Genomic DNA, 24,476 nt, shown 5'->3' on the forward strand with positions numbered 1-24,476 from the left:
TACAGCAGCTCCGGCACCAGCATCACTGTCCCTCAGCTAAGTCACAAGGCATCTGAGCCGAGCCGCGGGAGGGGCCGATTTTTATACTCGGGTGACATCTGATCGCCCCAGCCACTCACAGCAGGGGGGTGGTATAGGGCTTGAACGTCACAGGGGGAAGTTGTAATGCCTTCCCTGTCTTTCAATTGGCCAGAAAAGCGCGCTAACGTCTCAGAGAGGAAACTGAAAGTAACCGGAACACCGCGTGGTACTCGTTACGAGTAACGAGCATCCCGAACACCCTAATATTCGCACGAATATCAAGCTCGGACGAGTACGTTCGCTCATCTCTAGTCATTTATTAAAAGAGTAAAATTTTGGCTCCGCTACTTAACCTATTCAGCAATCCTTATTGGTTTGTGTGTGTGTGTGGGGGGGGGGGGGGGGCAATAGTTATAGAATTCCCCTTATTTTCGCTCTCGCACGAACAAACTACGTTATGATGCCGCGGTGAATTTGTTGCGAAAAATCGCCCGAGTATTGTCCAGCCGGGCGAAAGTGTGCGTCTGGCGTCATCTGTGCGTGCCCCGCGGCTGAGCGCTCCGCACAGTACTCGCTGCGCGGCGCCATTTTGTAGCCAAACTTTCATCACTTAAAGATGTCTGGCAGGACCTCACCTCTGGGACCTCGTGAGACACGGCTGCTGGTCCGGATGATGGACCAGCATGACTATGATGGGCACCATGGTCCCTACCAGCACCCCCAGCTGCGCAAAAGGAGCATTATGCGCAAGGTCCGAAGGGCGATGGCACGTGAGTTTGGGACTGTGCGGAGCAGGATCCAACTGCAGAAGTGGTGGAGCGACCTCAAGGCGAAAGACCCTCAGCGTCTTGAGGCCATCAGGCGCCGACTCCATTGTCGGGAAGGAGGTAAGCACACTGTCTGTGGTAGGGCTCAGAATGTCTCACCTATTTAACCTCCTGCCAGTGTTTTTAACCCCGTCATTGACACGGCCTATTTTGGCGTTGAGGACCAAGCGATTTTTTTTTTTTTTTGGTATTTTTCCATCTCCATTTTTCCAAAGCCATAGCTTTTTTATTTTTCCGTGGACGCGGCCGTATAAGGGCTTGTTTTTTGCGTGGCGAGCTGTAGTGTTTATCTGTGCCACTTTTGGGTACATAGACTATATTGTAAAACTTTTATTATTTTTTTTATGATAGCAGGGAGAGAAAACGCATCAATTCTGCCATAGATGTTTTTTTCTGTTTTTTACAGCGTTCATCATGCAGCATAAATGACACACTTAATTTTTTCTGTGGGTCGGTACGGTTACAACGATACCAAAATTGTTGTTTTTTTTTTTTTAGATTTTTACAATTTTTAGCAATAAAACCCCATTTTTTTGGAAAATTTTGTTTTTTCTCTATAGCTGCATTCAAAGTCCTGTAACTTTTTTATTTTTTTATGTACGGCACTCTATAAGGGCTTATTTTTTGCAAGTAGAGCTGTAGTTTTTATTGGTACTATCTTGGGGAATGTACGGCTTTGTTGATCACTTTTATTGCATTTTTTGGGAGGCCAAATGCTAAAATTGAGCATTTTGCCTCTGTTTTTAGGGGGGGGTTTTAACGCTTTTTGTTGTACAAAATAAAAAGCATATTCAACTTTTTGTACACGTCGTAACGGACGCGTCAATACCCAATATGTGGGGTTTTAATTTGTTATTCCCTTTTTTTTATGCTAATATTAAAAAAAGCATAAAAAAAGGTTTTGATGTTCTTTTTTTTTTACATTCTTTTTTTTACACTATTTGAGTCCCTCTGAGGGACTTGCAGCACTGTGCCTATGATCGCTGTCATAAGGCATGGCAGAGCTACTGCTCTGCCATGCCTTATCGCTTATACAGCGATCATAGGCATAGGCAATACAGGATGCCAGTGTCTGGCGTCCTGTTGCCATGGTGACAGGCCGGGCTCTCGCGATGACATCGCGAGAGCCGGCCGGAGACACAGAGGGAGCGCGCTCCCTCTATGAACTCTTTCCCTGCCGCGGCTCCTGCTGCGGGATAGCGCAAGGTCAGTAATGATCTCGCGCTATCCCGATAACGTACCGGTACGTCCTGTTGCAGGAAGTACCAGCCTGCCAGGACGTACCGGTACATCCTGGGGAGGGAAGGGGCTAATGCACCCCCGCTGTTGCATTGGGGCGCCGGCTGTGACTGACAGCCGTCTCCCGATGCGGGATAGCGCTAGTTCAGTCATGATCTTGCAATATCCCAATGACGTAGCAGTACCTCATGTTGCAGGAAGTACACCGCTAACAGGAGGTACCGTTACGTGATGGGGAGGAAAGTGGTTAAAGGGGTTGTCCCGCGCCAAAACGAGTTTTTTTTTTTTCAACAGATCCCCCGTTCGGCGCGAGACAAACCCGATGCAGGGACCTAAAAAAAAATCTGCACAGCGCTTACCTGAATCCCCGCGCTCCGGTGACTTCTTACTTACCGGTTGAAGATGGCCGCCGGGATCTTCTCCCTCCGTGGACCGCAGGTCTTCTGTGCGGTCCATTGCCGATTCCAGCCTCCTGATTGGCTGGAATCGGCACGTGACAGGGCGGAGCTACCAGGAGCCGCTCTTTGGCACGAGCGGCTCATAATTAATGCACAATGTACATTACAAAGTGCATTAATATGGCCATACAGAAGTGTATAGACCCACTTGCTTTCGCGGGACAACCCCTTTAAGGATGCGTTGCTTATAGCTCTAGAACGCCTTTAAATGTTATTTAAATGTTCCTGATGTCATTATAATCCGAGTTGTTTTAACTTGTTCCCAACATTAACAAGTGTTCGTGTTACTGTCACCACAGATGCAACACACGGTCACAGGGCGGATTCGGGCGAGGAGCAACAGCCCTCTCCAGCCCGCGAGGCTACACCTCCACCTCCACCAGAAGCCAGTCAGGAGGAGGCAGTCGGTAAGTGAAATAAATGTTCTGTGCAAATGCGTGAAGGTTTATTTTAATGCAATTGGTTGTTCGCATTAGGGATGCGTATCTGCAAATCACGTGAGGGGTCGCCGCTTTGCTGAAATATCGGCACCTAGCTGCAATTTCTGCAAAAGGGACCAAATCAAGGGAGCTGTTCACGTTCGCCACTGCCACTGCTGTAACAGCTTTGGCAGAGAAGAACGACGTTCGCCCATCGAATTCAATGGAGTCGCCTCCATTGAAAGCAATGGGCTGCCGGCAAGACGCGGCGGAACTCTGCCGGCCTGAAAAAGGTTTGTATCCTTTTTTCCCCCGAAATGCTACACATTTGCGGGAGGTTTTTCAGGGAAGGGCTTTTATTTAACACCCTTCCCTGAAAAGTCTTTATGCACTTGCCGGCAGTCCATTGCTTTCAATGGAGCTGGCTGTATTGCCGGCTCCGTAGAATTCAAAGGCAAAACATTGTTCTTCTCTTCCACAGCTGTTACAGCTGTGGCAGAGTAGAACGATCTTTAGTATATGTTCTCAATGTGGCTGGCACCGGCCACATTGAGCGCATATATAGAACACAAGGCTTGGCCAAACGCAGATAGGCGCATTCTGCAAATCGTTGTGTCCTCTAATGTTTTGCACCTCGGTGTAAAAAAATTACATGTGCCCGATCCCATTGGAATGCATTGGGTCTAGAGATCTGCATATGGGCAGCGCTGGTGCAGATCGAACACAAAAACACTATTGTGACCAAGACCTCACGCGATTGTCAATGGGACTTTCTAATGTTTACAACGCTATGCAACAACAATGCTGGGGCGTCCGTTCCATTTTGCTAACATGAAAAGTCTCATTGTCAATCGTGTTAGCCCAAAAAAACATTGCAAGTATGGGTGACACGTAACTCGGATTTTGGGTGAATACACACTCTTTTGCAAAAAAATGCAACATTAACTGGTTTATTTTCTGCAGGGGGCTATGTGAATTGTCACATTAAAATGGCAAGGCGGCTAAATCTCAAGATCGCGCTACATTGCGATTTTGCACTAACTCCATTGTAACATTACAAGTCCCATAGGCCCCTGCCAATGACACAATTGTGCAACTTTGGCTGTGCGCGGAAAATGTGGTGTGGGTAGTCACCCTTTGATGTACCCTCCAAATCTAATCAAAACTGTTTTTTTTCCCATGGTCAGCTCCAGAACCCCCTGCATCTGAAACATCAGCAGAGGGGTCACCATGGAGCCTGCCTTCCCTGATGTCCCCACAGCCACTGGTGGAGGTGGAGCGCCCCAGCATGGACCCTGGCCGCCCTGTGACAGGTAAGGACGACACACGTGGTCCTACACACACTAACATCCTGATCACATTTTTTGCCCTTTTTTTGTAGTACACACATTCTCCTGAGTAGGCTACATCAATGTGCACACAGACTCTGAGACAAAGCAACACATTTACACATGCCTGATCGCTTCTCTTTCTCTTTTGTCACAGCGTGGAGAGATGTCCCCCCTGATGAGAGGGTGGCCTGATACTTCCAGGAGATCCGTCTATGCCACCTGCAGATCGATTTTCTGCAGCGTGGCCTAGACGGAGTCCGGGAAAGGCTGGCCAACCTCCATCAGTGGGGAGTGCATCACTTCCCGACAATGGAAACGAGGTCGCTCCCCCGCCAAGCAAGCTCCCCACAGTCCCAAACCACACCATCGCCCTCGGACCGTTCGCAAATCTGAAGCTGTTTGTGGGGGTGCCGAAGGGTCCGTGGTTGCCCATCCTGCCTGCTGGTCCATCATCTCTCCAGCCGTGTTTCGCGACGTCCCAGAAATGACTATTTTGAGCCATGTTGGCTCAGCCCCACTTGAAGCAATGTAAGCCATGTTGGCTGAAAAGCATTTTTTTACTAAGTAAACACAGTTTTCCATAAAAAATACAAACCACCATGTGTTTTTATTTCTTTAATAATAAATGTTATTTGTCACATGCACAAGGTAATCAAGATTTAAGACTAATAAACACACATAGTATGCTCGTAGGCAACTCAGGCCTCTAACTTGGAACTCTTGCGTTAGGTTTTATCACTTCTCTTGGACACTACAAAGGGTCCAGCAGAGATCCATTGTTACAGGCTGCATTGAGTGGTTTGTCTTGCATGTTGCGGCCAGCATTTCAACCCTCAATCCTCATTTCAAACACATTTCACACAGTGGGACATGCGACTAGTTAGAGAAAACACACAGTTAACGGGCTGAGTCACACCGCCGCATTGGCGCCGGGGTGCGGGTCACGATGCACCCCTGTGATTGAGCCCTTAGGTGTTTGTAGTCTCTATTCTGTACAGGAACACATTTGCAGCCTTTTAACCCCCCCCCCCCCCACTCAACAAATGAAAACAGAAAAATCCGTTTACGGGTTCCCTTGGCTAAGGGCCCCAAACGAGGTATTAGTTTACTACATTGCCCTACTTCAGCGAACTGTTTTAAAAGCGCGCCAAATTTGGAAAGGCCCTTTCCTATATGGAGCTGAAGGTGGGCAAGTTAGTCCAAGCTCGCAATCCGCGTCAAGGATCCTCGTTACTTGCGAGTCCCTAACTAAGAGAATGCGCCAATAATCACCTACCTAAAAAAAAAAGGGGCACAGCCAGCTTAAGAAAAATTATATACAATCTTGAGAAACCAGCTCATCGCCTTCCTAGAGCATGTTCCAACTGCCATGCAAGTGCTCCCTGTGGAGATAGGAAATACTCCGTGAAGAGGTCCCTGACTAGGACAGCCGATTGTTCTGGCCTACCATGCTGCACAGCCTCCTCCAAAACTTCGCCCCCAAAAGCTGTGGGTAAAGGCTGCGGAACATTCAAAACTGTATCATGTTGCCGGCAGAAATTATGTAGAACCACACAGGCCCTAATTACCGCTGACCCGTTGTCAGGAGCCAGCTGAATGGTACTTAGTAACACTCACCAACGATTAGCGAGAATACCAAATGCACACTCCACATAACGCCGGGCACGTGTGAGGCGGTAATTAAACACCTGCCTCCTGGTGTCAATGTTTCTGCGAGCAAAGGGCTGCATGACATTATTAGACAGGCCAAATGCCTCATCCGCCATAAAGACAAATGGGGCTTCTGGACCTGACGACCCAGGAAGGGCCTGAGGCGCAGGAATAGAAAGCTGCTGTTCCCTCATCCACCTACCCATTCTGGATGTGCGGAAAATGCGCGCATCCCCAGCACTTCCTAAGGCCCCAATATCAACAAGCAGGAATCGATAGTTACTGTCAGCAACAGCAAGGAGGACCACCGAAAAGAACTGCCGATAGTTGAAATATTGCGACCCCGAGTTAGGTGGCTTCAGGACACGAATGTGCTTCCCGTCCAACGCCCCAATGCAGTTTGGGAACTGCGCAGCGCTCATAAATCCCTCGGCGATGTCCAGCCAATCTTGACGAGAGGGAGGAGCCATCACCAAAGGTACAAGACACTGCCAAAGGACGTCACAGGTCTCCCTGACGATTCCCCCAATGGTAGAGCGGCCAATCAGGAACTGCGAATGCTGCGAAGCATAGGAATCCGCAGTAGCCAGAAATCTGTGGAAGAAGAGGAGAGAAAAAAAAGGTTAGAACTTTGCTACATGACATGCACTTTCTATATTTAGAAAATCATTAGAGATGAGCGAACGTGCTCGGCCACGCCCCTTTTTTGCCCGAATACCGCGATTTTCGAGTACTTCCGTACTCGGGCGAAAAAATTCGGGGGCCGCCGTGGGTGAGTGGGGGGGTTGCAGCGGGGAGTGGGGGGGAGAGGGAGAGAGAGAGGGCTCCCCCTGTTCCCCGCCCCCCGGCGACCCTGAGTACTTTTCACCCGAGTACTGAAGTACTTGAAAATGGCGGTGCTCGATCGAGTAATTACTCGAAACGAGTACGTTCGCTCATCTCTAAAAAGCATAATTTAACCTAAAATACTGCAAACATAAGGGCTCCTTCACACAGGCGACAAAGTTGCGTGCTTTGGGAGCATTGCTACAATCATACAAAATGCATATAGTAGAAGCCTGTGGTTTTCTATGGGTTCCTACACACATGAGATGTTTTATAGCATACTCCCAAACAACACACAAACCTTGCATGTCTGGCGATATGCCCATGACACGCTAGGTTGCGTAGCCCATGTTTCTCTATGGAGCCTTCCTCTGTTGCATCGCCTCGCACAAAAACGTGGCTTGCATGCGATGCGGTGCAGCTTTGACAGTAGCAGATGCTACAAAGTCGCGTGATTTTGGAGCTTCCACTGGGAATTTTGTAGCACTTAATAAAATACTTTATTGATGCGAGAAAATCCCAGCAATAGCATACAGTGCAGCGATGTAAGATCGCTGCAATTCTCTCACACCCATGCAGTCTCGCCCGTGTGAAGGAGACCTAATACTCAGACCACTAACAAACATGGAACATTGGCGCACTGCCTTTTCATCTAGCTCTTGGCTGGTTCCCAAAACATGTTTGCTATGGTAACCATCTGCACAATGTCAACTCATGCTTGGGCAAAACGAAGTAAGCGCTACATAAAGTATTTACACAACACAAGGAGCCTTGCCCCCCCCCCCCCCCCAAACACCCAAACTAAGGCTACAGAACAATGGCTGGTTAAAAAAGGGCCAAATATGGAAAAAATAGACGCCTGTATTACTGCTTGAAGATTTTGCAATTATTTCTAAAGCAATACTAAGATTTGAAGAATGGTGATAGATCCACCATCACTTTCAGAAAAGCTCACCGTGGAAGACAGGTGAGACTAATTATTCTGCTGCATCACGCTCCCTTGATACAGACTAATCAAGTGCTGTCAAACACACAGCAGCAAGATGTGGAAAAACAAAGGACAGCAATAATTAAAAATGGATGAGGAAAGGGTGTGGCCGATATACGTTGTCCTTGTCTGCAGGGGGAGGAGGATGAAAGAGCCAGGATGAGTAACTGAGCTCCTGCCCCTTGCCCACCCCTCCATACTATTTGCTCTCAAAGTACCACTGCTTAGCTGTGCCCCCGTCCCGCCCTTCCCATTGCTATTAGTGGTGAGGGGCATGGAATGGGCAGGAGCTCAGTGCTCCAGGGATGTCAACTATCCCTCTTCCATCATCCTCCACCTGCAGACAAGGCCAACGTATATCGGCTCAGCGTTAAAACACGAGGCGATATACAGTCGTGAGAATAAGCCATAACATTTATAGACAAAGGTACAAAGGCTACACGGGGAAGGGATGACATATAACGACAGATGATGGGACCTTGAGACTGATGAGAACTTACCGCAGAGTGACCAGGAGTCTTTCCTCAGCAGAGATGCTGTCACGCATGTTGGTATCTCTGTGTGTAATCCCGGCACGCACCACCTCCAGAAGTTCATCGAACATGGTGACCGACAAACGAAAGGCGGCAGCGAAACGGTCCGGGTACTGCCTCAGGTCCGCGTACTGGGAGTGAAACATCCCAATACGATCCCGCCGCTCCACCAGCGGATGCACCCAGTACCTCCTAGTCCTCCTCCTCCTCCTTCTGACCGGCCCAGGACTATCGCTAGCCCTAGATTGGTCACTAGAAAGGTAGCCAGACACATCCTCTGGCAGCCCAGCAGAAAGCCTAGATAGACGCATCAGCAACCAGGTAGAGAAAATATCATCTTGCAACGACATCTCTCCAACTCCAGTAGTGTCACGCACACCCAGGAAGAACCAGAAGCAGAATGAAGAACAGGCCTCATTAGCAGTTATTTATAACACCTGCTAGTAGGCTGCAGCATGATTACTTCGAAAATTAAAGTTCCGGACAGTCTATAAAGATTCATGGGCATTTTGATATGCATGGCGAAAAATGTGCGAAAAAGTCCCGCAAAACTAAGTTCCGGACGCTTTTTGATGTGCACGGCGAAAAATGTGCGAAAAAGTCCCGCAAAATAAAGTTCCGGCCGTGCTAAGATTCATGCGCATTTTGATGCGCACGGCGATTTTACTCCGGTCAGACGGGCGTTTTGCTGCGACGATAAAAGCGGCTAGGTGCAGATTTTTCCGGCGATTTTTCGCCTCCGGTCACGCGATTTGCGCATGCGCATCCGTCGTGCGATGCGCAAATCGCACGAAAAAACACCTGTCTGACTAAGGCCTCATGGTGCAATGTCACAGGCCTTACAGCAGCATCAAGGATGAACTATGTACAATGTTTCTCTGACTGTTGGTCCCAAAGGGAACCTCTTTAATATAGGGACAATATTACGGGTGACTATCTTAACTTAGGATCTTCTATTCTATAGCAGCATCTACTCATTCGGGGCATTCTTCCTTCCCGAGTCCTGTGACCAAAGAAGTTAATGCTCAGGCTAAAGCATGAACTTCAGTAGCAATCACCTTGACTCTACATCTCTTCTTCTGGACCCTGGCTCTCTCTTTCATATCTGTTAGTACTGATTCCCAGTATTGCACTCTACCCTACAGTTAAAATAAGTGTGAATGTCCCAATCAGTATTCCTTTCCCTCTCTCGCATGGGCCCTATAAATATATGGCATGGTTTTAAGCAGATAATTTCACTTGACAGAAGAAATAACAGCGTTCCTGGGGTGCCAAGTGAAGGTATGCAATAGGGTACATAATGGGGGCGTAATGGAAAAAACGAGCACTGAAGCGGTATATGCGGTGCAGTTATTTTTGCTCTAGGCCCTGCTTTATCGTGTGTCCTATTTTTGGACCCATTCTCAGTTCTGGTGAAAGGAAAAAATGCATGCAAAAATTATGTTAAACTACAAAGTGTGAACAGGGCTAGACAGTAGTATCTTATTGTTCCCAGCACATTGGCTTTAGAGGGTAAAAATTGGTGACAGCCAAAAATGAAGACATTTTGCACATACTATAATTTTGGATATTACAGGCTGGCTTTTTTTTGTCCGAGAGTAAAGCCATTGTTATAAGTTCACCGGAGATCTTATTAGAATTCTGCATCAGGAAAGTTGCTGTTTACCGGAAAGCCACACAAATGCATAAAACTCCAGTTTATTAAATAGTAGCCTATTAGGTGACATCTTTTTGAGTGGCATTTAGAAAATCACTTCTGTCATTTATTATAATTACTCCTACCTGCATCATTGTTAAATATTGCCAAATCATTCTATTCTAGCACGACAGAAGAATGACACTTGGTAAAGGACAATAAGCATAAATCAATACTCAAGTTATTATGGACCCTTTCCTGACAGCTTGTTTTTCAGCAAAATAATATCAGACATATTTCTTCACTTTTTGCTGACACAAGGCTTTGCTGCTGCCTACAGTAGAAGAGGAAATAGCAAGTCATGGCACAGTCATTTTAGAAAGCAATGCAAATACTATACTAAAGGAGGTTGCCGCTTTTAGGAGTTGTCCCCCACAACAGCGAGCATCTGTATTACCTTAAAGGGGTTTTCCAAGCTCAGAAAAAAGTTATCTGAGAGAAGGTAAAGTGATAAAAATAGCAATAACTCACCTGGTGCTCCATCATCACTACTTGCTTCAGCAATGATTAGTCTGTCCACCCCTGTAACTGCTACAGCCAATCACTGGCCTTAGAGGTGTATGGATGAGACCAAAGAAGTCATTAATTGGCTGCAGTCATTAATTGGTCATGTAGATGAATGGGCATATCATCTCACAGAAATGTAAACAAAGACTGGTGGAAACGACCGGTGGAGCAGCTTGAACAGCGGATGATTTATGAAGTACCGTATATACCGGCGTATAAGGCGACGGGGCGTATAAGACGACCCCCCAACTGTCACCTTATACGCCGGTATACAGTGGAGAAAAAAAAATAAATTCATTACTCACCTCCCACGGCGTTCTGTCGCGCTCCGGCAGGATGTCGCTCGCTCCGGCAGGACGTCGCTCGCTCCGGCAGGCTGTCGCTCGCTCCTCGTCCCCGGCGCAGCATAGCTTTCTGAATGCGGGGCTTGAAATCCCCGCTTCCAGAAAGCTAATACACACGCCGGCAGCCATGACATCATTGAATGGCTGTGATTGGCTAAAGCACACGTGGCTTCAGCCAATCACACTATTCAATGACATCATTGAATGGGTGTGATTGCTAACACGTGCGCCTTCAGCCAATCACAGCCATTCAATGATGTCATTGAATAGTGTGATTGGCTGAAGCCACGTGTGCTTTAGCCAATCACAGCCATTCAATGCTGTCATGGCTGCCGGCGTGTGTATTAGCTTTCTGGAAGCGGGGATTTCAAGCCCCGCATTCAGAAAGCTATGCTGCGTCGGGGACGAGGAGCGAGCGACAGCCTGCCGGAGCGAGCGACATCCTGCCGGAGCGCGACAGAACACCGTGGGAGGTGAGTAATAAATTTTTTTTTTTTACACTTTTTTTTTTTTGTATTACCGGCGCATAAGACGACCCCCGACTGCAGAGCAGATTTTTCGGGGTTCAAAAGTCGTCTTATACGCCGGTATATACGGTAACAGTAATTTTTTATTACACTCTAGAACAAATTTGCTATTTTATTTTTTTGGTATTACTTTTTATTTAATTTTTTATTACACTCTTAGGCCAATTTTATCTAATCTCAGAAAACCTCTTATGTTGAGAACAACATCCATTACAATATGTAGTATTTGAATTTTTACACAGCATAAACAAAAAGAGTAAGCCAGCTCTACCCAAACCAAGGTACACACAACTGTAGATAACCCCCGGTGCAGTGACTGCAGATACACCCATGTCAGATCCGGCATCCAAATGGAGAGAAGAGGAAGCTCTGTCCAACACTCAGAATATCTTCTAAAACAATAACTGTATTAAACTTATATTAATACAAGGGTACAAAGAGGAGGAGAACCACTTCTGCGTTTCCAACTCTAATATTGGAGTCCTTACTCACAGCTATCAGATATCAGAGTGCAAAACATGTAAGCGCTTGTCCTATTTTTTACGCCCCCTTTTAAAATGCATTTAATTAAGTTATTGTTGTAGAAGATATTCTGGGTGCTGGACAAAACGTTCTCTTCTGTCCGTTATTTTACACTGCAGTTTCTCTACCAACAACTGATTGTGGTGAGACAGAAATGAGATAAACCTCCCATTGCCTCTGTTAATTTAATTTAGCCCTGCAGCTATTTGGTTCTATTGAACCTAATAGCTAACTGTTCATGTTCCGGAATTCCACCCGGAATACGTGCGGCCGTCTTCCATTGAAATCAATGGAAGCTGGCCGTTACGCTATACATCCGTTGTAGTAAAGCAAAAGTATTGCGTAAATACTCAGCCCCGCCCGCCGCCGTCACGCTATATATCTGTTGTAGCACAGCAAAAGTATTGCGTAAATACTCGGCCCCGCCCGCCGTCGGCTTCCTCATCTGACACTGCCGGTGTGTCATGCACTGTACTGCGCATGTACGCCGGCCCTCCATACGGGACGTGTACAGAGGATCCAGAGTGGTAAGTAAGGGGGTTTTGGGGGGGGGGGCGCCGTGGCAGACTCCGCTGCAATATTCCGCTGGCGGAGTCGGTCATGGCCGTGGGCATGAGCCCTAAGTTTTACATTTTTTGGCATGGCAGCAGCTACATATTTGGTACATTTGTTCAATAATATTTGGATCTTGATCATCATCCTTGTGAGTACAATATTGAAAACCTTCCTGCAATAAATTGAAATATCCTGTAGCACTTGATGCATTCTTTCGAATCTTTCAAATTTGGAATCCAGGCCTCATGCTGGTTCTAGGTCTCTGCAGCCCTTGATGTCCCGGCTCTTTCCCACTCATTCTGTAATCATTGGTCATGTTGCTTGCATGTCTCACTGGCTCACAGTAATTTTACTTTCTCAGCTTTTGGCTGGACTTGTCCGATGGGTTTCCATTCTTTCTATGGCATTCAGGATCCACCACACATCTAATTTATTCACCATGATGGATCACAAAGTAATTTATTTTACCATAAATTATATAATAGGTCTCATTACTCTTTAAACTGCTCTAGTAAAATGCGATTGTTTGGTATGAGCAACTAATGCTTGAAGCCCCCTCCAATATTTTTAGTTGGATCATGAAGAGTATGTATACAAAGTTTGGTTGAGATAAATCATTTGGTTGCTATGAGCAACAAGCACCACCCACCCCAGAGTTTTAAGTAGGATCATGAAGAGTATGTATACCAAGTTTTGTTGAGATCCATCAAGACATGTGCAGATGCATTTTTTTTTAGCATGACGTGATCTCACCGTGTGCCGTTCTATCAGGGTTGTTTATTTGCACTTTACAATGGGTTTACTTCTGTTAAGATACAAGCGCAATAGCTTTTTTGATGGGTTAAGATTATTTTCTGTGCCATGCTATCATAATCAAAATTTGTTGCATCAGTTGCCTATAAAGAACAAACAAGAAATGTTTACTTTCATATATATAGATGTCTGCATGAGTTGAATACACTATTGTGGCCTCCAAAAAAGATGGAAACAAATAGAAATCAGATCAAACACAGACCAAAGTTTGTACCTTTGGCCTCTGTTTGCCTCATTAAAGTTAATGACTTCACTATGGTTTCCGTTTGAATACTGTTTTTAAATATTTAAATGCAACCTGGGATGGTAGCTCCGCAGAGCTTCAACACAGTCTGATCATACCGTATCCTTAATATGCACAGATATAATATGCATGTACGCCAAGGAAGAAGATATATTTATAGAGGCTTTTAAGGAAGTGAAAACAATAATTTAGGCTAATTTTACCCGGGCGAGTACGATATCAAGCCGTAAAACTCTGCCTGATATCGCGCTAATGCATGCGCAATTTCCCCACGTATGCGAGGCGTTTTTGTGTTAAAAACACGTTGCATCACTTCAGGGAAGTAGCGATCCTCCACCATGGCTTTTAGCCCACAATGGAGGATCACAGAGTGTTTCCCATTATTTTCAATGGGAAACCATGCATTGTCAATGCTTTGCTGGCCCCATTGAAAACAATGGGCGATTCTAGGGAATGTAAAAAGAAAAAAATGCACAAAAATTTCACGCAATTTTCTTGCCCCTGTGAAAGCAGCCTGAGGCAGGGATAAGCTAAAGATAGAATAATAAGGCATACTTACCTCTCTTATGATCCTCTAGTCCATTAGAGGACTACTGGTTTCCCTTGCATCGAAGAAGAGGAGGCAGCCACTGTGAACTTAGCCAATCACAGGCTTAACTGGTAATGTCCCGTTTATGTCAAAAAAAGACCAGTGAAGTCTATCATTGGCTAAGTGGGGTCATGAAACAAATGAATGGTATTTCTTTTAGGTATCAGGGCAACATGAAGACGGGAGAGGGGGTGTATAAAAGAAGTGACTTTTTTTATATTTTTAACTTTTCCCAGCCAATATAATTTTTTCACATACGGAAAACACTTTAACTTGGTGAATCTGGTAATAATCCAACTGCTATCATGCTGAATCTCATGGTCCAAGAATGGGGAAGGATTACTGAAGCCTCTGCCTAAACACCCAGAGAGCCTGTCCTTGCACCATTGCCTAATAATAGATTGCTGATGAGGTCCTCTAAAGTTCTGGTCCAGTACATACATGTGGACTAACTGCTCTACAAATGAACCTCTGCAGAGGATAGAAAGCTCCTTGTATTATATTATCTGCAGCAGCACGCTCTGATCCTCTAAACCATATATAATGAAAATAATGTCGTAAGCGCCAGTAGGGTGGAATTGTGTTATCCCTTAAGCCTTCTTTGTACATTATCAAAACATATAATATGTCAGAACGTGAACACTACAGAGGATTGCAACAGTGCAACATACATCCTGTTTACTAGCTCGAAGAACCCAAAGACATTTCCTGTTCTGAAACCTTGGTGGTGATTGCAGCCACTAGTAGGAGCCCCTGGTGTAAACACACAGCAGATTAATAATAACAGCAGTAATAAAACCAATACTAATTCATTTTTATGTGACTCTGATAGATTGTGCAGTTTGGTACTTCAATTAATAATAGCAGAATGCAGTCAAAGAAATCGTATGTTATTCTATCCTATGCCATTTGCTGCTTAAATCTCTTAGAGAATAATGACAGTTCTTCACGTGTGATTTAATCAGTAGACTCATATTGTAAACGCTTGTCCTAAAAGAAAGATTGCCAAACAGTGAAGTGACATTGAAGCTGCTGCTAAACCAGCGTAAATCATTAGTATCTAAAGGGTTACACACAGATGTAGCACAGCTTTAAATCTTTAGGCTGCATTGTAAGAGGCTTGTCTGGTCTAGAAAATCCATTTTCAAATACCATAATAGAGAATTATGCTATTAGGGAATTCCCAACTGGTCGAGGGACGCCCTTTCTTTACATATTGTAGGTGTAGGGTAGCTATTTATAGCGTATCCTGTGTATATAAAATAAATCTTATTTGTATAGTGCTAACTTATTCAAATCACTTTCAAGTAACTTTTTATTTATTGCCCCCCTCCAAGTTTAGTACTCATTTTACTGAACTCGGAAGGATGGAAGGCCTTGAGCTGGCTACCTGAACAGTGCAAGAGCATTTTGTGCTGCCTTAGCACTCTGCGCCATACTCTTTTAGGCAATCTACAAACAAAGACGAGCATGTTTACGTGCATAGGTCCGCACAAAGCCATGCAACTATTAGAACCATTGGTTCCCTATGGTGTGTTCACATGTCTGTGTTTTACAGGCGTGCAAATGCGCGTACCTGCAAAACATAGGACATGCGTGCACCATAGGTCCGGGGTGTACGTCAATATTCCTCGCAGGTCATCCCCTTGTCACTGAACACTGTGACAGCACTGTCAATGTGTTCAGTGATCAGGAGACTCCCCGCAGGAAGTGAAGAATCCCCAGCTGTGGCAAAGGAGCGTGATGTTCTCCTATTGCCTTCAATGGGACCATAGCTGCTGCCGGTAGACCCATTGAATGCAATAGGATGCCGGCAACCCCGTAGTGATTTTCAGGGTAGGACTTTAAATATAAGCACTTCCATGAAAATCATTGCTAGCTTTTGTAAAAAATAAAAATAAATAAATACTCACCTCTCTGCCGCTGCTGGGGCTCAGGCACACCTAGCCACTTGGGTCCCAACCCTGTAATGAAATTCTTTCAGCAGATAAATAAATTATTGAATGGTCGAGCGCTGTCTGTGATTGCCTGAGCGCTGTGACTGATCACAGGCAGAACTCCGCTGTCATTCAATGACTGGCTGAGAGCTAACTGTGATTGGCTGAGCGCTCAGCCAATCAGATAGAGCCTTTTCAGCAGGCAGGGATTTGAAATCCCTGCCTGCTGAAAGAAATTCATTACACTGCCGGGACCCAAGCGGCTAGACGTGCCTAAGGCCCGGCAGTGGCAGAGAGGTGAGGTTTTTTTTTTTACACCACCATATTTAAAGCTCTTCACAAGAAATTCCCTGAAACTGCAGGGGTTGCCGGTAGACTATTGCTTTCAATAGGGCCGCCAGCAGCAATGCTGCAAGGACCTGTGTCTACTTGTGTCTGTACGCGTATGTAGGCATGCCTGTTTTGTGCATGCATGTGTGCGCACCAGCACGCTCCTATGAATGAGGCCAAAGGCCTTGCATGTACATGAATTAACAAGCATGCCTGTTGATCTCTATCGGAAAAGTGTAATGCTTCATTTCCCCTCTGGTAGCACTGCAGGGAGTTTAATCAGTTACTGCCAAGTCCCTGACTGTTCAATTCTGATCAGTGGGCTTCTACGCAAAGGGACACTCCATGATAAGCTTATTGTCAGGTTGCCATTCCAACAAAAATGGGTTGTTGAACATGGAAACTGCCTTTAAGGCTAATGCCCACGGGCGGAAATCTGTGGTGTTTCACCGCAGCTATTGAACCTAATAGCTCAATGTAAACGTGAAATTACCCGCGACTTGTCCTATTTGCCACGGGAGTACGTGCGGACGGCTTCCATTGTAGTCAATGGAAGCCGCCCATCACACGATACTTCCGCTATAGCACAGCAGAAGTATAGCGTGAATACGCGCCCAACCTACCACCGGACGTGTCATATGGCGCTGCCGACTCGTCATGTGATACTGCCAGTGCGCCATGCGCTGTGCTGCAAATGCGCACCGGCATTGTCATGCGGGAGCTATGCAGCAGATCCGTAGGTGAGTATGGGGTCTTTGACCTGCGGTATTCCACTTGCGGAGCCCGTCACAGCCGTGAGGATGAGCCCTTAATGCATTGCTAGGACTTAAAATAACATTATACTGTATCTTTACCTTCAATTAATTGGAAAATGAAGATAATATGGGATATCATGATATCAGAATGCATAAAGTATATCATAAAGGGCAAATGACAAACAATCTGACTGTGCCAAGCTGAAAATGTGCCAAGATGCTCCAAATCTATCATACAGTATGTGCAAAACTGATAAATTTAGCATAACGTCTGCCTGACTCGTTTAAGTTTAAACAATCTAAATGAGTAAATCTGCTCTAGATTACATAAACTGTTTCCTCCTTCATTGGCACCCCAAGTATTCACCTAGTAAATCAACTACTAGCTATATGCTCCCCGATAAATCATGCATGTCTTTTCAATGGGGGAAAAAGAATAAATGTTGCCAGACTCTTGAAATCCAACATGTTGATCCTTCCTGTCCTGAGTCAAGATAACCCCATTGCCACTGTAATGGGGTTTAAAGGTCCTGTGCAGTGAGAGCCTCCCCTTTGATAAGGGTTTGCTGTGGTGCTGCGGGCGCTTGAGCGTGTGTGGGGTTTAAAGGTCCGACAGTCACCAACTTTTGATGTATGGCACCCAGGGGCAGACCACAGGGTCAACTTATGTACAGCTCCTGGGATCCTGCACTCATGCAAAATGAAGCTCAACTCTCACCCCGCATGACCAATCAGCCACCTCGGTTCTGCTTAACCCCTTAACGACCAGCCCATAGTGTTTTTACGTCCTCCCGAAGTGGGCTCTATTCTCTGAGGACGTAAAAACATGCTTCCTGCAGAGAATAGTGCCCCTCGGGCTGTGGACGTGACAGCTCCATGCTGTCGGTGTCCGCAGGTAGCTGACAGCATGGAGCTGTCATCCCGGGCTGTTCGGAGCCCCCCCCGGCATTGCGATCGGCGCTATGCAATGGATAGCGCCGATCGCAAAAAAAGTAAATAAAAGGACATAAAAGTTAAAGATTCAGCTGCTCTGATGGATCGGATCCATCGGAGCAGCTGAAATTACTCACCGAGGTCTGGCACGCTGCTCCCCGCTCTCCTGCCGCTCCGGGGCCCGAAGCCGGTCTTCTGCGCATGCGCGCCAGGCGGCATTACGTCAGCCGCATGCGCAGAAGGCCCGGCGGCGCGGGAGATTTAAAATCTCCTGGCTCCCGGCTCCTGTAGGTAGCCGGGAGGCAGGAGATGTCAGCGGGGACTGCGGTGAGCGGTCCCCGGTACCGCGATCGCCGTTATCCAATGGTTAGCGGCGATCGCGAAAAAGTTAAAAAAAAGTTTTAAAAAAGTCAGTTTCACCTCCCCTCATGGATCGGATCCATGAGGGGAGGTGAAAATACTCACCCCCAGTCCTCAGCGGTGTCCCGATGTCCCGGGACCTGAATCCCCGTCTGCGCATGCGCGCCCGATGATTGACATCGGGCGCGTGAACAGACGGGCTCGAGCCCCGGGAAATTTAAAATCCCTCTGCTTCTGGCTGCCATGTGTAGCTAGGAGCAGAGAGATTATACCGGGGACATGATCACTGTCATCCAATGGATGACAGTGATCATGTAAAGTGAGAAAAAAGTGTAAAAAAGTTAAAAAAAAAAAAAGTAAAAAAAAGTTTTTAAAAGTTTAAAAAGCGTACGTTTCATCTCCCCTCATGGATCATATCCGTGAGGGAGGATGAAAGTACGTACCTAAGGCCCCCAGATTTATCCGCGGACCTTACCACAGCTTCTGCACACGCGCCCGTCGCCAAAATGGCGGGCGCATGCGCAAAAGCTGTGGATTGCCAGGATAATTTAAATTCTCCCTGCTCCTGGCTACAAAACGTAGCCAAGAGCATGGAGATTTAATCGGGGTCCGCGGTGAGCGGTTCCTGGTCACGTGTTCGCCATTATCCAATAATGGCGATCACGTAAAAGTAAAAAAAAAAATTTGAAGTTTCATCTCCCCTCACTGATGCGATCGGTGAGAGGAGATGAATCTTTTTACCGGAGGCCTGCGTATTTGAATCCCGACGCGATCTTCCTCCGTGGACCTTCCCGAATTCTGCACATGCGGTTGCCGGCAAAAAGCCGGACACATGCGCAGGAGTCAGGGAGCCCAGGAAATTTAAAATCTCCTTGCTCCCAGCGACCAACGGTCACAGAGAGCCTGGAGCAGTGACCAGGGGCCTCGTTGAGCCGTCCCCGGTCACGTGATAAAAAGGTAGCGATCTACCTTAGGCCGGTCTCACATGACCAGATAGGAATGACGGATTCCGCATGCGTCTGATCCGTGGTAATACGCAGATCAATCGCATTGGATTACACAATTCCGCTCACATTAGCGGGTCAGAATTGCGTAATCCACTCGCAGAAAAGAGAACGCAGCAGGTTCTATTTTACTGCGGATATCGGCAACATAGAGCCCATTGTGCTCCATGGTCGCGGATATACCCGCAGTCCATACGCAACTACATTGTATACGGGCTGCGGGTACCCGCGTCATCGCTAAGCGATGGTGCGGGAAATACAAACAAAGGTGTACTGTGCATGACCGCCTGTGTGAGTAGGCAGTTATGCGCAGTACATTACACAGCCGTACGCAGGGTCACAGCCGGGCTCACAGATGGGATCCGCTGTGGGCCTCCGCAAGCGGATTCCGCCTGCACCCGCGTGAGCCCGGCGTTATTCAGACCGCTACCTGTGATACGTATTTTACAAGAAGCCCCGGGAACGCTCGCTTTCCTGCAGTTCCAGGAGCACCTTGTTGAGCGCCTTCTGTGTGAGACCGCCGCACCTCATCAAGCTTACGGAGACTCACGGAACGCCACTTTTTACACCCCATACCCGCCACTGAGGTCATGAAATACCCCCAAAAAGCATGAGAGGAGGGGGGGGGGGGATACCCGGTTTTATTGCCCCATGGGCCCATTCCAACCAGCCTCCGTAATTACCCCTGTCTTCGGAAATACTACACAGTTCACATTTTTACTTTTATCTAAGATTTGCGAACGCCAAAAAGGGCGCGGAGGGGGAGGGGGGGAATTTTTAGGGAGTCAATCTTTATTCTGTACAAATAAGCAATGGGGCCTGGAATTTATTCAGTTGTGCCCTAAAATCCAACAGGTGTTCCGTCCTTTATAGGCCTTGCCATGCGTCCTGTAAGTAGATTAGGGCCACAATGGGTATGTTTCTGAACTCGGGACAAACGGGGGTATCCATTTTGGGGTGAACGTCTTCATTCCTATGTGCACTGTACAAAAAAACTGTTTTTAAATTGAAAAAATTGCCAAAAAAATTGAAAATCGTAACTTTTTCCTTCTGCTTTGCTTAGATTCATTCAAATACTGTGGGGTCAAAATACGCAGTACACCCCTAGATGAATTCGTTAAGGGGTCTAGTTTTCAAAATGGGGTCATTTGAGGGGGTTCTTTATAGTTTTGGCCGCTCAATGGCTCTATAAGTGGGCAATGGGGCCTGAAATTTATTCAGTGGTACCCTGAAATCCAACGGGTATTCCTTTCATTGTAGGCCTAGCCATGGGTCCTGTAAGTCTATTAGGGCCACAATGGGTATGTTTCTGAACACGGGACAAACAGGGGGATCCATTTTGGGGTAAAAGCCTTCATTTATATGTGTGCTGTACAAAAAAAACTGTTTTTAAATTGACACAATAGCCCAAAAAATAAAAATCCTATTTTTTTCCTTTTGCTTTGCTTAAATTTATTCAAAAACTGTGGGGTCAAAATATGCAGTACATCCCTAGATAAATTCGTTAAGGGGTCTAGTTTTCAAAATGGGGTCATTTGTGGGGGTTCTATATGGTTTTGGGCGCTCAAGAACTCTACAAGTGGGCAATGGGGCCTAAAAGGACTTCAAGCAAAATCTATGTTCTGAAAGCCACCAATTACTCCTTTTATTTTGGGCCCCGTTGTGCATGCGGACATAAGATTAGGGCCACAATGGGTATATTTCTGAAAACAGCACAAACAGGGGTATCCATTTTGGGGTGTAAGTCTTCCTTCATATGTGTGCTGTACAAAAAAAGCTTTTTTTAAAATGACAGAATTGCCAAAAAAACAAAAATCCAAATTTTTTCCTTTTGCTTTGCTTGAATTTATTCAAAAACTGTGGGGTCAAAATGCGCAGTACACCCCTAGATAAATTCGTTAAGGAGTCTAGTTTTCAAAATGGGGTCATTTGTGGGGGTTCTCTATGGTTTTGGCGCTCAAGAACTCTACAAGTGGGCAATGGGGCCTAAAAGGACTTCAAGCAAAATTTGTGTTCCGAAAGCCACCGGTCGCTCCTTTCATTTTGGGCTCCGTTGTGTATCCAGACATAAGATTAGGGCCACAATGGGTATGTCTCTGAACACGGGACAAACAGGGGTATCCATTTTTGGGTGCAAGTCTTCCTTCATATGTGTGCTGTACAAAAAAAGCTGTTTTTAAAATGACAGAATTGCCGAAAAAACGAAAATCACAATTTTTTCCTTTTGCTTGGTTTGAATTCATTCAAAAACTGTGGGGTCAAAATATGCAGTACACCCCTAGATAAATTCCTTAAGGGGTCTAGTTTTCAAAATGGGGTCATTTGTGGGGGTTTTCTATGGTTTTGGGCGCTCAAGAACTCTACATGTGTGCTATGGGGCCTAAAAGGACTTCAAGCAAAATTTCTGTTTTGAAAGACACTGACTACTCCTTTCATTTTGGGCCCCGTTGTGGACTCAGATATAACAATAGGGCCACAATGGGTATATTTCTGAACACGGGAGAAATAGGGGTATCCATTTTGGGGTGTAAATCCTGATTTTCATGTAAACTATAGGAAAAAAATATGTCTTTAAAATGACAGATTTGCAAAAATATGAAATTTTACTTTTTCTCCTATAAATTGAATTAATTCCTGAAAAAAAACTGTGGGGTCAAAATACTCATGACACCCCTCAGTGAATACATTAAGGGGTGTAGTTTTTAAAATGAGGTCATTTGGGGGGGTATCTATTATTCTGACACTCATGAGCCTTTCCAATCTCGGCTTGGTATAGGAAAACAAAGTGTTCCTCAAAATGCTAAAAAGTAATGTTAAATTTGTACGTCTCCTAAATAGTTAAAAAAAAACGAAAGTTTTTCCAATGTGCGCCCAAAATAAAGTAAACGGGTGGAAATATAAATCTTAGCAAAAATTTCTATATTATGTTTGCACATATTTAAGATATTGCAGTTGGAAATGTGAAAAAATGACGATTTTTTCAAAATTTTCCCAATTTTGGCGCTTTTAATAAATAAACACAATTTCTATCGGTCTATTTTTTCCGCCTAAATGAAGCACAACATGTGGCGAAAAAACAATGTCAGAATCGCTTGGATATGCAAAACCTTTCTGGTGTTTTTCCATGTTAAATTGACACGTGTCAGATTTGCAAAATTTGGCCTGGTCATTAAGGCGCAAACAGGCTTGGTCACTAAGGGGTTAAAGCGTGGATGCACGCCTCCTCGGTTTTCACAAGCCGACACACAATTAACACACCTAGGGATCGCTAAAAGCATCATGGAAACTGATTAAATTAAATTTGAAGCTTTATTCTAAAAAGAGTCATAAGTGCTTAGATAAACATATACAAAAGGAGATATTTACAAAGGGGTAAGGAGTATTAAAATAGACTAAAACAGTATGAAAATAAAACAGAAAACAATAGAAAATACCAGTTTTTGAAGTTGCTTCAGATAGTCCTGGGGTGAAGAGCAGGTGGAAAGGTGGACAGTCCTGTATTTACACGCAACTCTTGGGTCTGACAATGGGGGAAAGATCCCTCTTCCGTTTTAAAGTCCCTTTGGGTCTCACCTCCACCATCCATATAACATGACCAAAAGTTGGCTAAGTAGATGCGCAGATCTTCCAGATGGAAGACAATTTAACATTTCAGCCATATTCCCTATTAGGCACTCCAGTAGGAAAGGTATGGCCGCCATGTTTTATATCATGAATTTACCTACAAGTGGATACCAAACATGATATGTGACAGTTGATTAGCTATGAAGATGTGCGATTCTGAGAGTTCGGGGGGGGGGGTTGCACAGGGATGGGAGTGAATGCACTGCATCTGTGCTACACTCAAGGTTTCAATAATATAATTGCTGTTGAGCTGGAACCTTCAAATGCCCCATAATCCCTGTTATTAATTTATTCTTTGTCCCATCTCACTGATGGGAAATCACAGTCAGCAAGTCTGGGGATGCATATTGAAGAGGAAGGGTGACACTGGGATCTCCTGAAAATGGGTAATGTAATTATCACTACAACAGAGGGCTTCCTTTCTTGTATCAGAAAGAGCAAGTGGGACTAAAGGAGTGGGACTAAAGGGCCTTTTAGTACAAATGTACTAGCTCTGTTTGTCAGGAAATGCACTTAAAGGGGTTGTCCCGCGCCGAAACGGGTTGTTTTTTTTTTTTAACCCCCCCCCCCCCCCCGTTCGGAGCGAGACAACCCCGATGCAGGGGTTAAAAAAACAACCCGCACAGCGCTTACCTGAATCCCGGCGGTCCGGCGTCTTCATACTTACCTGCTGAAGATGGCCGCCGGGATCCTCTGTCTCCGTGGACCGCAGGGCTTCTGTGCGGTCCATTGCCGATTCCAGCCTCCTGATTGGCTGGAATCGGCACGTGACGGGGCGGAGCTACACGGAGCCGGCATTCTACACGAGCGGCCCCATAGAAGACTGCAGAAGACCCGGACTGCGCAAGCGCGGCTAATTTGGCCATCGGAGGGCGAAAATTAGTCGGCTCCATGGGAACGAGGACGCCAGCAACGGAGCAGGTAAGTATAAAACTTTTTATAACTTCTGTATGGCTCATAATTAATGCACAATGTACATTACAAAGTGCATTAATATGGCCATACAGAAGTGTATAGACCCACTTGCTGCCGCGGGACAACCCCTTTAAATATCTGCCTAAATCCCCTCAACTTTTTCCAAACCAGAAAAGTGGCGATTAATATGCAATGATGGGTGGTAATCTACTAGTATTATTTCATCACAACGATATCTCTACAATGTCAGCTAAGGACACTAGAATTAAGGTCCATTTAGGCACAATTACCGCTCAAAATGCGCTCAAAAGCCATCTTTTGAGCAATAATCGTTGTGTGTAGTTGCACTGACATCGTGCAGTTTTCGTTATGCTATCGCTCATCGTTGTCTTTCAGCATGCTGAAAGACGACTATGAGCCTTTTCAGGGATTCACAGCGGGATACAGCTGATACTATTGTTTCAGCTGTATCCCGCTCCCTGATGACAGGCTGGGTATGAAGAACCGAGCGGTCCAGCTCTTCTCCATAC

At 45.7% G+C, this 24,476-nt stretch overlaps 1 long non-coding RNA gene across 1 annotated transcript; it reads left to right on the forward strand.

The window, feature by feature from the left end:
• Window positions 1–2,864: 2,864 nt before the first annotated feature.
• Window positions 2,865–4,771, forward strand: LOC136573626 (uncharacterized). The gene is made up of 3 exons (XR_010785900.1): window positions 2,865–2,952; window positions 4,152–4,277; window positions 4,450–4,771. It is a non-coding gene; the product is annotated as an uncharacterized lncRNA (long non-coding RNA).
• Window positions 4,772–24,476: the final 19,705 nt, after the last annotated feature.

The sequence above is a fragment of the Eleutherodactylus coqui genome, chromosome 7, assembly GCF_035609145.1.
Source record: "Eleutherodactylus coqui strain aEleCoq1 chromosome 7, aEleCoq1.hap1, whole genome shotgun sequence".
NCBI lineage: Eukaryota > Metazoa > Chordata > Amphibia > Anura > Eleutherodactylidae > Eleutherodactylus > Eleutherodactylus coqui.